Genomic DNA, 13,824 nt, shown 5'->3' with positions numbered 1-13,824 from the left:
GGTCGTAGCACGCCCCTGTCCGTAGAAGGTCAGGGATAACCCCTATGATGAAGCATGCCACCATGGGGCAACCCTGGTGGGTGAGGGTTATTTAAAAGAAAATGTTCTTTTCCCGTCCTACAAGAAGGTTGTATCTCCATTCTTCTCTAGCAGGAGGGACTCTTTTTATTCAATGTACATGCTGTACAATGCCTGTACCTTGTGTGCGCTTGTGTTTGTGTACAGTTATATTGTGTGTTAATTAGTATCCAACTAGATCATATTGACAGCAACCTCAGAAAAATGAACATTTAAGTTGGCCATCTCAAGATCCATGCTCACTCTTTGGTGGTTACATGGAGATATTTACCACAGGTTCATAACCCAGTGAACTATTTACCAAAATAGCAAGTTTTTAACTACAGGTTTCACAAAAAGCTCTGTAAAATGATGGAACTCGCTATCCAGAGTTAATCAAACTGTGGGGCGCGCCCCCCTGGTGGGGGTGAGACGCCATCTGGGGGGGGGGGCGCACTCCACCATAAAATGTCACCTTTCATTGTATCCCACGGGAGAGGCAGAGTGGAGCTGCAGGGGCCCTAAGAAGGGGTGAAGACCATCAAAGCCTCATTAGCAAGCAAAATGTCTTTAAAAGACCTGTGAAGAGACGGCAGAACAGCAGGTGAAAAGGAGGGCAGACTATTCAGAAGTAATGTTGAAATATCCTACCTTCATTTGGTGACATAAACATCCAATTAGCAGGGAGTATAGGAGTCTCGAAGACCTTTCCGGTTTTTTATATAGGCGCAATAAAATACATTTGTTGGCAAGAAACTTTGGTGCGTGAGGAGGAGCGGAGACTAACGAAACCGGAGATGGAGGGCGAAAACGAAGAGGGGCCCAAGTTCAAAAAGTTGACCGTGAATAAGATACTACAGCTCAATTTCAAAGATGATAAAATTCGAGTCAGTAATGACGCACTGCTTCTGATGTCTGAGATGCTGAAAGTTTTCGTCCGAGAGGCAGTCGCTCGGGCAGCAAGACAGGCTGAAGCAGAGGAGGTGCCAATTGTTGACATTGAACATCTGGAGAAGGTGCTACCGCACCTGCTTCTGGATTTTTAAGGACATAGCACTTCTTTATTCTATGGCAGTGCTTCATTTCACCTTGTTCTCCAGGGTTCAGCCTTCGCGGTGTTCCAAAGTGCCTGTTGTGTCCAGAAGGGCTGCCGCTACAGGAAGAGTGAGCCAGAATGAAACCTCCCCTCCCCGCCCTATACCACATCAGGTAGAACCACCCATTGGTTCATATCCCTTTCACGTTGGAAAGAGGCTCACGTGGGTGTTGTTTTGCTGCCTGATCCATACTGCCCTGCAAGTTCCAGCTCAGCGCCTCTCGGACACACTTAAACCAGCTGAATACTACTCTTTTATCCACACTGCCCTGCATTGAGGCCACCAAGTGACCCTTCTATTCCCTCTGCCCTCTCAGCGCAGAGCGTCCCTTACTCGCTTGCTGTGCCACTTGCTGCTTCACTCCAAATTGCCCTCTTTTAAGTTAGCTCACCGTCCATTCCCAATTTGGGCCAGTCCAGACCTCCCCTCCCCTCTTCTGGTCGCATACTGTCCTGCTTTTTTTCCGCACAAAGCCACAGACTTCCTCTTTGTCCTTTTAAGCTTGCAGCCATGCTTGCTCTTCAGCACAGTATTTCTTAATAAATGTCTTATGTCCCCCCCCAAAAAAAGACCTATGAAGTACTCGAGTGCGGCTGTGTGTGCGCCTGCAAAGCTGTCTCATCCCGGGCTGCCACCCACAGACGCAGGAGGGGGGGAAGAGGGAAAGTCCTTTAAGTCCAATGGGCGTTGCGCGCCTGTTCTTCACTCATTTCAAATGGGGCTTTTGGAATAGAGAACAGCAGCCAATTAGCACATAGGAATGTCACCACTGACGTGCCACCAATGAAGTGGACAGCACCATAGATGGCAGGAAGTGCCGCGAAATTTGCGTGCACAAAGCTCCTGCATACTACTACCTTTTGGCAGTGTGGCACTTCTTCACTCCTGCTGTTTACCCTCCGTGCTGCCTCGCTGTGAAGGATTATGCCTCTGAGTATTTTAAAATCACCAACAGGTAAGTCAGATCTGAAGAGAAAGCAAACAGACAGTCCTTCATAGGGCATTTGCTTGCCTGAAAGTAGTTGTTCACTTTCGGTTTCACAGCATAGTGAACATCGCATACTCCCTGTCTCCTATTTTTGACTGTCTCACTTAATGTCTGCCTCTTTCTTTAGTTCCCTTGTTTATTTATTTGGGAGTTTTATAAGCCCCTGCCAGTAAACGTTTGGTTACTTCACTGGGCAGTATTGATTTAAGCCTGGCACCCTCAGGCATAAAACACCCTAATTAAAGCCCCCCACAACATCCATTTCACAATAGGCAGAGGCTTTGCACCTTCAGGTTTAGCACCCTACTCTAACCTCAGCATCCTAGTCCCTCACCTAGATACGGTGCAGGGTTATCCTTTTCAGAGGGGCACCTCCAAATACAGCCCCTTTCTCCAATCTTCACACTCCTGGGACAGACTTGGCATCTTGCGTAAGAGCACCCATAAATACAGCAACATACTAAAATGTACCCCCCAGAAGGTTGAGGAGCTACGTCAGCAAGCAAGATGGCTGCTTAGGCTCCCGGCTCCCTCGACCCTCGTAACCCGCCGCGATATCCTGCATGCTATCCTGACTTAACGCCTAGTCTCTGTGTGCATGAACTGTCCCGCACTCCGATGGTGGAATCCGGAAACTTTTATCAGCTTGTTTGACGGAGTTACATCGAGTGTAAGTTTGCGGCCTGCTCCAGCGATGAAGCCGGGGCCTGGAGTACTTTCACAGCCGGGCTGTAGTGCAACAACATCGGCCAGGAGACTCAGGCTGGGCCCGGTCGACCGGAGTGGAGGCTTTGTTTCAGCCCGGATTTGGTGGCGATCGTCTTCAGTGCTCAGTATCGACGGAGGAGTGAGTCTGCGTGCTGCTATCTGCAGGTGGGGGCCCCCGTCCCGCGGCCCCGGTTTGCTCCCGCCGGGGTTCGGTGGTTCGGGGTCACTGGCCTGCGGCCTTAACTGGGTTGACCGTGGTTGCGAACAAAGACTGGTCACCCTTCGCAATTGCACGTTCGAGATCCTGTCTATCCCCCTCGTGGGTGCCGGAATCACCCGGGGAGGTGATAGTGATTGATACCGAACACAAGATTATGGATCGTACGGTGCATGAGCCATCGCTGCCGTTAATATTGGCAGAACTTTGGGCATTCCGCTCACATGTGGATACTTTGCTGAGCAAGTTGGACTCACGTCTATCTGACATTCTCCTGGTGGAACCGGGCCCGGCCTTATTGTTGAAACGGGATTCTGCAGCCATTCAAAACGCGGCCATTTTGACTCCGTGCGAGGACCCCGTGAAGAAAAGAGTAATGCAATCATCAGATGGTGCCCTGGTGGACTGTGTTCCCGAGGATGGCATGGTATTGCTGAACTTTTCACCACTGCCGGCTTTGGAGATATCGTCAGGCGTTCCCCTCCCTGTGACTTTCCATCTCTTTTGTGGTCATCTTCTCCTTTCCTGGCGACGCTACGACTCCTGTTCAAGACACATTGGGACTGTTCATCTCAGAGGGAGAGTTTGTCTGCATCTACGGTTCTTGAGGACTCACTGCCTGCTGGTAGCCATGGGCTGATCTCTGCTGACTCTTCTCTTCTCTATTGTTTCTTTGTGTGCCTCAGGGTCTCGCTGGAAGGGGTTTGTGTTTTTGTTCGGAAGGGTCAAGGTTAAGATCGGCTGGATCGGGATGGGTTGGCATGGCTTTTACTAGTGTTGGACCTGCAACTGTTTGCTCTAAGAGGCTGAGCGGTGTCTCACGGTACCCTCTAATTTCTCTACATTGCTGTCATAAGATTATCTTTTACTGATAGGGGGTGGCTGTTTCAAGCGGGGGGTCTAAAGGGGCTGGGAGCCCACATGGATATGCCCTCCTCCGCTCTTCTTTTTCCTACCTTTGGGGTTTTAGTTGTTAGGGGCGACAGACACGCTGCTAGTGGGGCCAGGCTGTAGCCATTTGCAGGGGTGCAGGGTAGAGGGCTGAAGGGGAGGGGTTTTATTTTGCCTTTTTTATTTTCTATGGCCTTCCTTCTTTTTCTTTCTTCTTGTAGGGTCAGTATAACTACGAATCATTCGGATTCTTATCGTATGCTTGTACTTCGTGCTTTCGCTTTTATGATATCTTGTTTTGTGGGTGGGCAGGCCTCGAGTATTGGCGCAACATGGAAATGTATATTGTGTGTTCTTTTGTATCGACCTATATGCTCCTGCGCCGAATCCCCATTATAGTGGTCATTATATGTATATCCTATTTTTACCCTGCCCCCGCTTCTTCTGTTTGATTGTATGGCACCTGATCCTCTCTTATATAATATAAAATGGAACCTCTGTCTTATCCTGAACTCCGACTATGCATTCCAATACAAGCTTTACTCTGAATCGCTGCCGGACCTGTGGGTTGTCGGCTGATGAGCTGTGTCGTATTGTGATACTGACGAATGTTAATTTGTCTAGCGGCCGGCCCCCGCGGTTGTAGGCCCATGCTTGTATTTCTACTGAATGCTAAAATAAAGGCTTTCAAAAAAAAAAATGTACCCCCAGGGGCACCCTTCTCCATGTGGTATACAGAAGTGTGGCTCAATGCTTAGAGCGGCAGACCTTGATGCAGAACGCTGGCCAGGGACCAGGGTTCGATTCCCGCCTCGGCGGGTTCGGGCTTAAATTCCTCTGACCGGATATTCTTGCCTCAGTGCCGATTCTAAGCATGGGTCACACGCTGCAACTCTGGGCAATAGCTTGCTTAGTCTCCACAAAGGCCCCCTGATACACAAGGGATGCCTGGTTTCACCATGGGATGCCCAGGAGTGGACACCCCACAAGGAAAAGCCAGGAGGGGTTCCCTTGTGGTAGGAGTACAAGCGCCGGGATGCCTCCGGGTCACTGTTCGCGCTATACAAATACGCCACATTTACATTTACATTTTACATTTTAAGCACAGCAGCTGGGATATTAACCTTCTAGGTCACACATCCCAGACACTGGGTATCCTTTGGCCTATTGTTCTATTTTCAAACTTGCACCCTTCAGAAGCAAATCGCTAGCATTATGATAAAAATGCAGGGTCTAGGGTACTACAGAAGTAGGAAGTTCCTTTTCATCGGCTGTGAAGGAGAAAGCCTTCAGCCTCAAAGTCTATTCCAGTGATGAACTTGTACCAATCACTACCCCAGAGGAGCAACCTGCTTCACCTGATCCCAGAACTCCTGGCCACTACCATTGTCCCAAAGAAGACACCTGCCTCACTCCCAGGTCCAGGGAACAGGGACATCTTAAGGATTTGGGGGGGGGGGGGCATATTCAGAACAGCTTTGAATTTATGATCCAGTTTCAGCTCTTTCATGCCCTCTTCGATCTGGTCACTGACCGTGCACTGGCACACTGGTCCAAATTCCAAATGTGTTGACATTTCATATTCAGGGATAGTGACGTGTGTATGCAATATTGTAACACAGCGGCAGCTCACTAATATCACTGCAAATAATCTCTGTGACACCCTCCCATTTCTTGTGGATGCAGTGCTGTTTTTTTCTAAAATAAACTTTTCTATGGGTGTTGCATGAAACTTAAACACATTTGTCTGCAAAATGTCTTTAGTACACTCTCACACATCACCACAGTAAAAATAAATTAACGGAAAATGCTATTTAAAACAATCTGTTTAAGAATGATTCAAGATAGTCAGGGTAAGACTCTCTCCAGAACAAAGCTGGCTCTATCTGGGGTCCATATAATATTTTCATCAGAAGGTAGGGAGGAGGAATTGGTGTCTAGTCTGTTCCCCAGGGTAGTATTATTTATCATAAGTGGACTAAGACACTTGTAACTGCGTTACACACAGTCTTGTAGATAACCCTCATAAATGCTATGTATTAAGGTGATGCGGTTTATCTTGATTCTCCGCCCACATAGGCGTTATGGCATTTATCATTGGGTCATCTATTGTGCTGTATGCCTACCTCAAGCCTGAGGTCAACTCTGGAGTAGCGCAGTAGTGTCCATAGAAAAGGTGAAGCCACATAGGAGGGTTAATATTAAGAAACACACCTACATCAAAAATTCACTTTATTCTAGGGCGGATGTGGTATGTTGTTAAAAATAACATATGGGTATACAATTGGACCAAGTTACTGGGTCCTTGTATATCACTTAAAGACAAACTGTCAACATGTTTCTGCTCCCCTTGGCCCAGCCGGGTCTATGGAGCATTCGTCAGGACAAATACACATTAAAAGTTATACTCACACTCTTTTAGTGTGGTATGTCAGTGGTTCAAATTCTACTCACTGTTGTTAGATTCTGAAGGTTCTATTAAACCTAGAAAAGAAATCGGAATTATATACATATATTATAAACAATTAAAAATTAAAAAATAGTATTTCCATTGCTCAGTGGCTAGTACACCCTGTTTGTATACAGCAATTAATCGCACTTTACTATTATTTACGGTGCGGGAACATTTTTCATTATTCCTTCGATAAGTTTTAGCAATAATGGGAGACTGTTTGGCGAATTACTCTATCTGGGGTCCCCCTTAAAGGCTGGGGCACTGGGCCAGAGCCCACGTTGCCTATGTCTTAAAACGTCTCTGCTAGGGAAGACACCTGCTACATACAACCTGTGTATCAAATAAACGGTAAACAGACAAAATATCGAATACAAAATATCGAATGGACATAATATCGAGTACAAAATATAGGCTGGACAGAATATCGAATGGACAGAATATAGACATCAAAAATATCGTTTTGAAGGTAAGTAATGTAATATCGAATTTTAAAATATAGATAGTCAAAATATCGAAGTACATAATATAGGTTAATAAAAATATCGAACATTTAATATTATCGATTTTTTATAGTGTATTTTATGTGTTAAAAGTGTTTATTTATGTTATAATGTAATATAGTTAATGAATTTAATGTTATTTAAATTTTGCGTAATTTAATTCTGTAGCGGGTTGTGGGTTTATAGGGGAATAGGGTGGGAAGTAATTTAATAATAATTAATTAAATATGTAAATTTATTTATTGGTATTTGTTTATAATTAATTGTTAATTAATTTTTATTTTGTAAATAATTACATTTTAATTGACAATTAACTTTATTTAATTGATTAATTGATAATTATGTTAATTTAACTAATTTATTTTCTGTAGTGGGTTGTGGGTTTATAGGGGAATAGGGTGGGAAGTGATTTAATTATAACTAATTACATATGTTAATTTTTTGGGGTATTTATTAGATTTTAATTGTTAAGTAAGTTTTTAATTACAAATTAATTAATTGTTAATTTGTAATTAATTAGTATTACTAGATAACTAATTGTAATGATTAAATTAAATTAGTATTTGTAATTAATTAATTTTTATATTATATTAAATTGGTAATTACTTTTAAGTAATGTTTTAATAGATATTAATATATATATATTTTTAAATAATATATGAAGTATCTACTTTCCCTACTGTTGCACTCTTTGGAGTGGGAATAGTAATTTATACCCCTACGCTATCCAACGCTTTCCCTACTGTTGCACTCTTTGGAGTGGGAATAGTAATTTTTACACCTACGCTGTCCAACGCTTTCCCTACTGTTGCACTCTCTGGAGTGGGAATAGTAATTTTTACCCCTACGCTATCCAACGCTTTCCCTACTGTTGCAGTCTCTGGAGTGGTAATAGTAATTTTTACTCCTACGCTATCCAACGCTTACCCTACTGTTACACTCACTGGCTTTGGAATAGTAATTTAAACCCCTACGCTATCCAACGCTTTCCCTACTGTAGTACTCGCTGGAGTGGGAATAGTAATTTTTACCCATACGTTATCCAACGCTTTTCCTACTGTTGCACTCACTGGAGTGGGAATAGTAATTTTTACCCCTACGCTATCCAACGCTTTCCCTACTGCTGCACTCACTGGAGTTGGAATAGTAATTTTTACACCTACGCTGTCCAACGCTTTCCCTACTGTTGCAGTCTCTGGAGTGGTAATAGTAATTTTTACTCCTACGCTATCCAACGCTTACCCTACTGTTACACTCTCTGGAGTGGTAATAGTAATTTTTACCCCTACGCTATCCAATGTTTTCCCTACTGTTGCACTCGCTGGAGTGGGAATAGTAATTTTTACCCATACGTTATCCAACGCTTTTCCTACTGTTGCACTCACTGGAGTGGGAATAGTAATTTTTACCCCTACGCTATCCAACGCTTTCCCTACTGCTGCACTCACTGGAGTTGGAATAGTAATTTTAACCCCTACGCTATCCAACGCTTTCCCTACTGTTGCACTCTCTGGAGTGGGAATAGTAATTTTTACACCTACGCTATCCAACACTTTACCTACTGTTGCACTCACTGGAGTCGTTACAGTAAATGTAACCCTTTCGCTATCCTACGGTAAAAATATTGTATATGTTTTGTAAATAATATGTATATATATATATATATATATATATATATATATATATATATATATATATATATATATATATCAAGTCAAAAGAGGGTGCCCTCGTGAGGAGGTCTCTCTGGAAGAGGTTACAGCACACCAAGGCCGGCAGCAGCAATGACAGGATACCTTCGTGCCTCCAAGGCCAAACGCGTTTCGAGCGGTCTATCCGCTCTTCATCAGTGGCAAAAATGTAAATGCAAATGCAGCTTTTTCAAATCCAAGTTTTTTATTTAAAAGTCCCGCCCCAAATAGGCGCTAGGCATTCTGGTCATTATAGTCCACAATGTGAGTGCCAAGGACTCTGGATTCATGTATAAACTCCAGTGAGTGTCACATATTGCATATTGTCCCAAGTGGGTTGAGGTGCACGAAGATATACTGCCCAGCTCCCAATAAAGTCCCGGACAGCGAGGCCCCCTTCCCTCCACGCAGTGCCGCGGTTGCAAGCACGTAGGATCCGCTCAGAAGCGGCGGGACCTCCTCGCGGCCGGACGAGCCGCATTACATCAAGTCAAAAGAGGGTGCCCTCGTGAGGAGGTCTCTCTGGAAGAGGTTACAGCACACCAAGGCCGGCAGCAGCAATGACAGGATACCTTCGTGCCTCCAAGGCCAAACGCGTTTCGAGCGGTCTATCCGCTCTTCATCAGTGGCAAAAATGTAAATGCAAATGCAGCTTTTTCAAATCCAAGTTTTTTATTTAAAAGTCCCGCCCCAAATAGGCGCTAGGCATTCTGGTCATTATAGTCCACAATGTGAGTGCCAAGGACTCTGGATTCATGTATAAACTCCAGTGAGTGTCACATATTGCATATTGTCCCAAGTGGGTTGAGGTGCACGAAGATATACTGCACCTAATATATATGTATTAAAAAAATGTTTTAAAGATACATTAATTATTTCTCAATTTTACGTTTATTTAAGTATTTTAAATATGTTTAAATTAATTTAATTTATTATTATATTACTTTTAATTTACTTTTAAGACATTAAAAAAATTCGATATTTTGACAGTCTATATTTTTTACACTCGATATTTTGGAGTTGATATTTTTGTACTTACCTGTTTGAAGATAGGAAGTCGATATTTTTGCAGTCGATATTTTGACCTCGATATCTTGTCCTCTCGATATTTTGTCTGTCGATGTTCTGTCAGTGATCCCAAGTGCAGCAGCAGTGCAAGAATTCAACACACGTATTAGAGGTGAGTACAGCAAGTGCAGCAGCGGTGCAAGAATTCAACACGCAGGAGACTTGTATAAGACAAGTGTAGCAGCAGTCCAAGAATTTCGCACTTGCAGGAGAGGTGCATGCAACAAGTGCAGCAGCTGTGCAAGAATTCCACACACGTATGAGAGGTACGTACAGCAAGTGAAGGAGCGGTGCAAGAATTCTACACACCTAGGAGAGGTACATAAGGCAAGTGTAGCAGCAGTCCAGGAATTCCCCACTCACAGGAGAGGTGCATACAGCAAGTGTAGCAGTGGTGCGAGAATTCCACACACGCAGGAGAGGTGCATCCAGCAAGTGTAGCAGCACTGAAAGTATTCCACACATGCAGGACAGGAGTGTACAGCAAATGCAGCAGTGGTGCAAGAATTCCACATATGCAGGAGGTGCGAACAGCAAGTGCAGGAGCAGTGCAAGAATTCCACACACACAGGAGAGGTGCGTACAACAATAGTAGCAGTGCAAGAATTCCACACATACAGGAGATGTGCATACAGCAAGTGCAGGAGCTATGCAAGAATTCAACACACACAGGAGAGGTGCATACAACAATAGCAGGAGCAGTGCAAGAATTCCACACACACAGGAGAGGTGCATACAGCAAGTGCAAGAGCAGTGCAAGAATTCCACACACACAGGAGAGGTGCGTACAACAATAGCAGGAGCAGTGCAAGAATTCCCCACACACAGGAGATGTGTGTACAGCAAGTGCAGCAGCTGTGCAAGAATTCCACACACACGAGCGGTGCATACGGCAAGTGTAGGCGCAGTGCAAAATATTCCATAAACACACAGGAGAGGTGCGTACAGCATGTGTAGGAGCGATGCAAGAATTCCATGCACACAAGAGAGGGCAAGAATTCCATGCACACAAGAGAGGTGCCTTCAGCAAATGTAGGAGCGGTGCAAGAATTTCACACACACAGGAGAGGTGCATAAAGCAATTGCAGCAGTAGTGCAAGACTTCCACACACAAGTAAAACCTGAGCTCCACATCCTTCCAAAAGGACTGCTCCACGTCTTTTCCTTGCAAACAATCTACAGGCATGGTAGGACTAACAACCACCCTCAAGGGACCTGAGACCACCCCCATTCAATGGGAACCTGCACCACCTTATGCTGGCATCCTAACTTGTCCACAGCAACTACTTGGTGGAATGCCCTGGAAACTAGGAAGTCGGGAAGTCCCGCAAAACAGTACCTATAGAAATGCAGGGCATCAAGGACCTCTCGTTGAGCTCCGAAGAGCCGGCAGGCGTTGGTTCCGGAGGTCAGTGCAGGAGTCATCAGGCCCTTGAAGTCACATACGTGGCAGATCGAACTCTTCGCAGTTGAAGTCTGGAGCGCTGGTGTCGGGGCTGCAGTGCGAAGTGCAGCGGTGCGGCCTGCGGTGCTCTGAAGTCACGGTGCAAACAGTGACAGTTGTACAGCAGTGTTGGTGAGACCAGGGCTGCGGTGCAAACTGATGCAGTGCTCATCACGGTGCTGTTAGGTCACGGTGCAAGTAGCGGCATCATCGTTGCTGAAGCACTTTGTCGGCTGACGATGGCGTCTGGATCAGTTGGCTACGGTTGTGGTGCGGGATGAGGGCCGTGCATTGTGCAACTTACGAGCGGTACCCCGAAACCACGATGCTGCAGTGGCATCGATGTCGGCATTGAGCGGCAGCGTCTGGGATACCATAGCGGCAGCATGAAGTGTAGCGGTGTGAAGTGCAGTGCCCACAGGTCGCCGTACAAGCAGCGGATTGGTGGTGGCAGCAGACGTCGTCGTCGGTGAGACCAGGGTTGCAGTGCAAAGTGCAGCGGTGCCCTCTGCGGTGTTTTGAGGACATGGAGCCGGCATCAGCATTGTTACAAAGTATCTCTCATTCTATCCTATAGGACAGATAACCTTTCAATAGTGAAAAACAAAATACAGTGTATTTCACTATCAGGACATGTCATACACACCAGTACATGTCCTTTCACACACAGTTCATCCGGCCCATAGGGGTGCCTTGGGCCTACTTTAGGGGTGACTGCAGGCCAACTAGTAGCATTTGATTTACAGGCCCCTGCACTTTCAGTGCACTTTACTAGGGACTTACCAGTAAATCAAACATACCAATCATGGAAACTCCAATACATAACATAATTTACAGTAGGGGCACTTGCACTTTAACACTGAACAGCAGTGAGAAAGTCTGCAGATACACTAAACTAGCAAAAACAGAGTCAAAACCATGAGGTCAAAAAGACAGGGGAAATACGCCAAAAGATGCCAGGTCTAACACATGTCCCCTGGAGTTCTCTTCATTACGGCGGAAGCACATGGACAGACCATCAGCGTTGGCGTGTTCTGTGTCAGGGCGGTGTTCCACAGTAAAGTCCATTGCCAGTGGGGAGATTCACCACCTCAACAGTTTTGGGTCCTCACCCCTCATCTGCATTAACCATCTAAGGGGTCTGTGGTCCATCTGAACTCTGAGGTAGAGTCTTAGCTTCTTCAGTGCCCAGACCACAGCAAAAGCTTCTCACCCTATGGCACTCCACTTCATCTCTGTCCCCTGGGGAGTTGTCTTCTGCTAAGGAAGACTAGAGGCTGGTTTAGGCCCTCTTCGTTCAGTTGTAAGAGCATCGCTTTCACACCATGCTCCGAAGTGTCAGTATGCAGTCTGCATGACGAATTCCTTGAGCACAGGCGCCAAGCACATGGCTGCCTTCAGGGCGTCAAAAGCTGTCTGGCAGGCATCAGTCCAGATCACCTTCCTGGGCTACTTCCTGTATGTCAGCTCAGTCAAGGGAACAACAATGGTGCCATATCCCTGGACACATCTCCTATAATAATATGTGATACCTAAGAAGGCTCTCACCTCTGTCTGGGTCTTGGGGGGCTCCCAAGCCAGAAAGGTGTCAATCTTAGGCTGTAGGAGCCCCATCTGGCCGCTACCTACCTGGTGTTCTAAGTATCACCACAGAGCCCTGCCTGATTTGATACTTACTGGCCTGGATTGTGAAGCCCGCCTTCTGCAGAGCCTTCCCCACTTCCCAGAGATGTTGCAAGTGATCTTCCCAGTTTGAACTGAACACTGAAATGTCGTCCAGGTAGGCAGCACTGAAATTCTCCAGTCCAGCCAACACCTGGTTGACCAATCTCTGAAAGGTTGCAGAGGCATTCTTAATCCAAAGTCCATCAGCTGGAACTGGTAGTGCCCCTCTGGGGTTGAGAATGCTGACCTCTCATTGGCTACGTCAGTTGAGGCAATCTGCCAGTATCCATATGTCAGATCAAACATGCTGAGGAACTTGGCAGCTCCCAACCGATCTATGAGCTCATCAGCTCTGGGGATGGGGTGTGCGTCAGTCCTGGTGACAGCATTGAGCTCACCATAGTCCACACAGAACTGCAGTTCAGGAGTGGCACAGGGTGCAGCAGCCGTTGGGGCCAAGACGACTGGGCTGGCCCAAGGACTGTTGGAGGGCTCTTTCACCCCTAACTCCAGCATCTTAGAGACCTCCTATTTCATGCTAGCTCTGACCCTGTCAGTCAGTCTGTAAATCTTGTGTCCACATCATGGGTACACCAATGGGTGACACCTGGGGTCAGGGAGAAGAGGGTGGCAAACTGCTCCAATAACTGGCAACAGTCATTCTGCTGTTCTGGAGTCAGTGTAGGGAAGAGGATCCCACCTTTCACTGACCCATCATGCTCCTTGGCAGACAGAAGGCCAGGCAGAGGCTCACTCTCCTACTCAACCCCATCATCTGTCGCCAAGAGCATGCTCACTTTGGACCTCTCAAAGTGCGGTTTGAGGCGGTTCACATGGAGGACCCTAAAAGAGTTCCTGGGAGTCTGCAAATTCGCCATGTAAGTGACGTTACTTTTGCACTCCACCATCTCAAAAAGCATTTCATCTCTTCTTGCTGGCTTATAAGTTCGCCTGAACAAGTTTCCTGAAGCAGGCACTATGAATTCTGAAGGCCAGCATGTAGCTATATACATCCTGGGGAGTTTACTGGGAGCTATTTCCCA

At 45.9% G+C, this 13,824-nt stretch overlaps 1 pseudogene; it reads left to right on the top strand.

The window, feature by feature from the left end:
• The first annotated feature begins 854 nt into the window (after positions 1 to 854).
• On the top strand, positions 855 to 1,103 carry LOC147715133 (centromere protein X pseudogene; annotated as a pseudogene).
• The last annotated feature ends 12,721 nt before the right edge of the window (positions 1,104 to 13,824 follow it).

Source organism: Lissotriton vulgaris, chromosome 5 (assembly GCF_964263255.1).
Source record: "Lissotriton vulgaris chromosome 5, aLisVul1.2, whole genome shotgun sequence".
Lineage (NCBI taxonomy): Eukaryota > Metazoa > Chordata > Amphibia > Caudata > Salamandridae > Lissotriton > Lissotriton vulgaris.
Note: the sequence above shows the minus strand (reverse complement) of the source record. Positions and strands in the feature narration are given on the sequence as shown.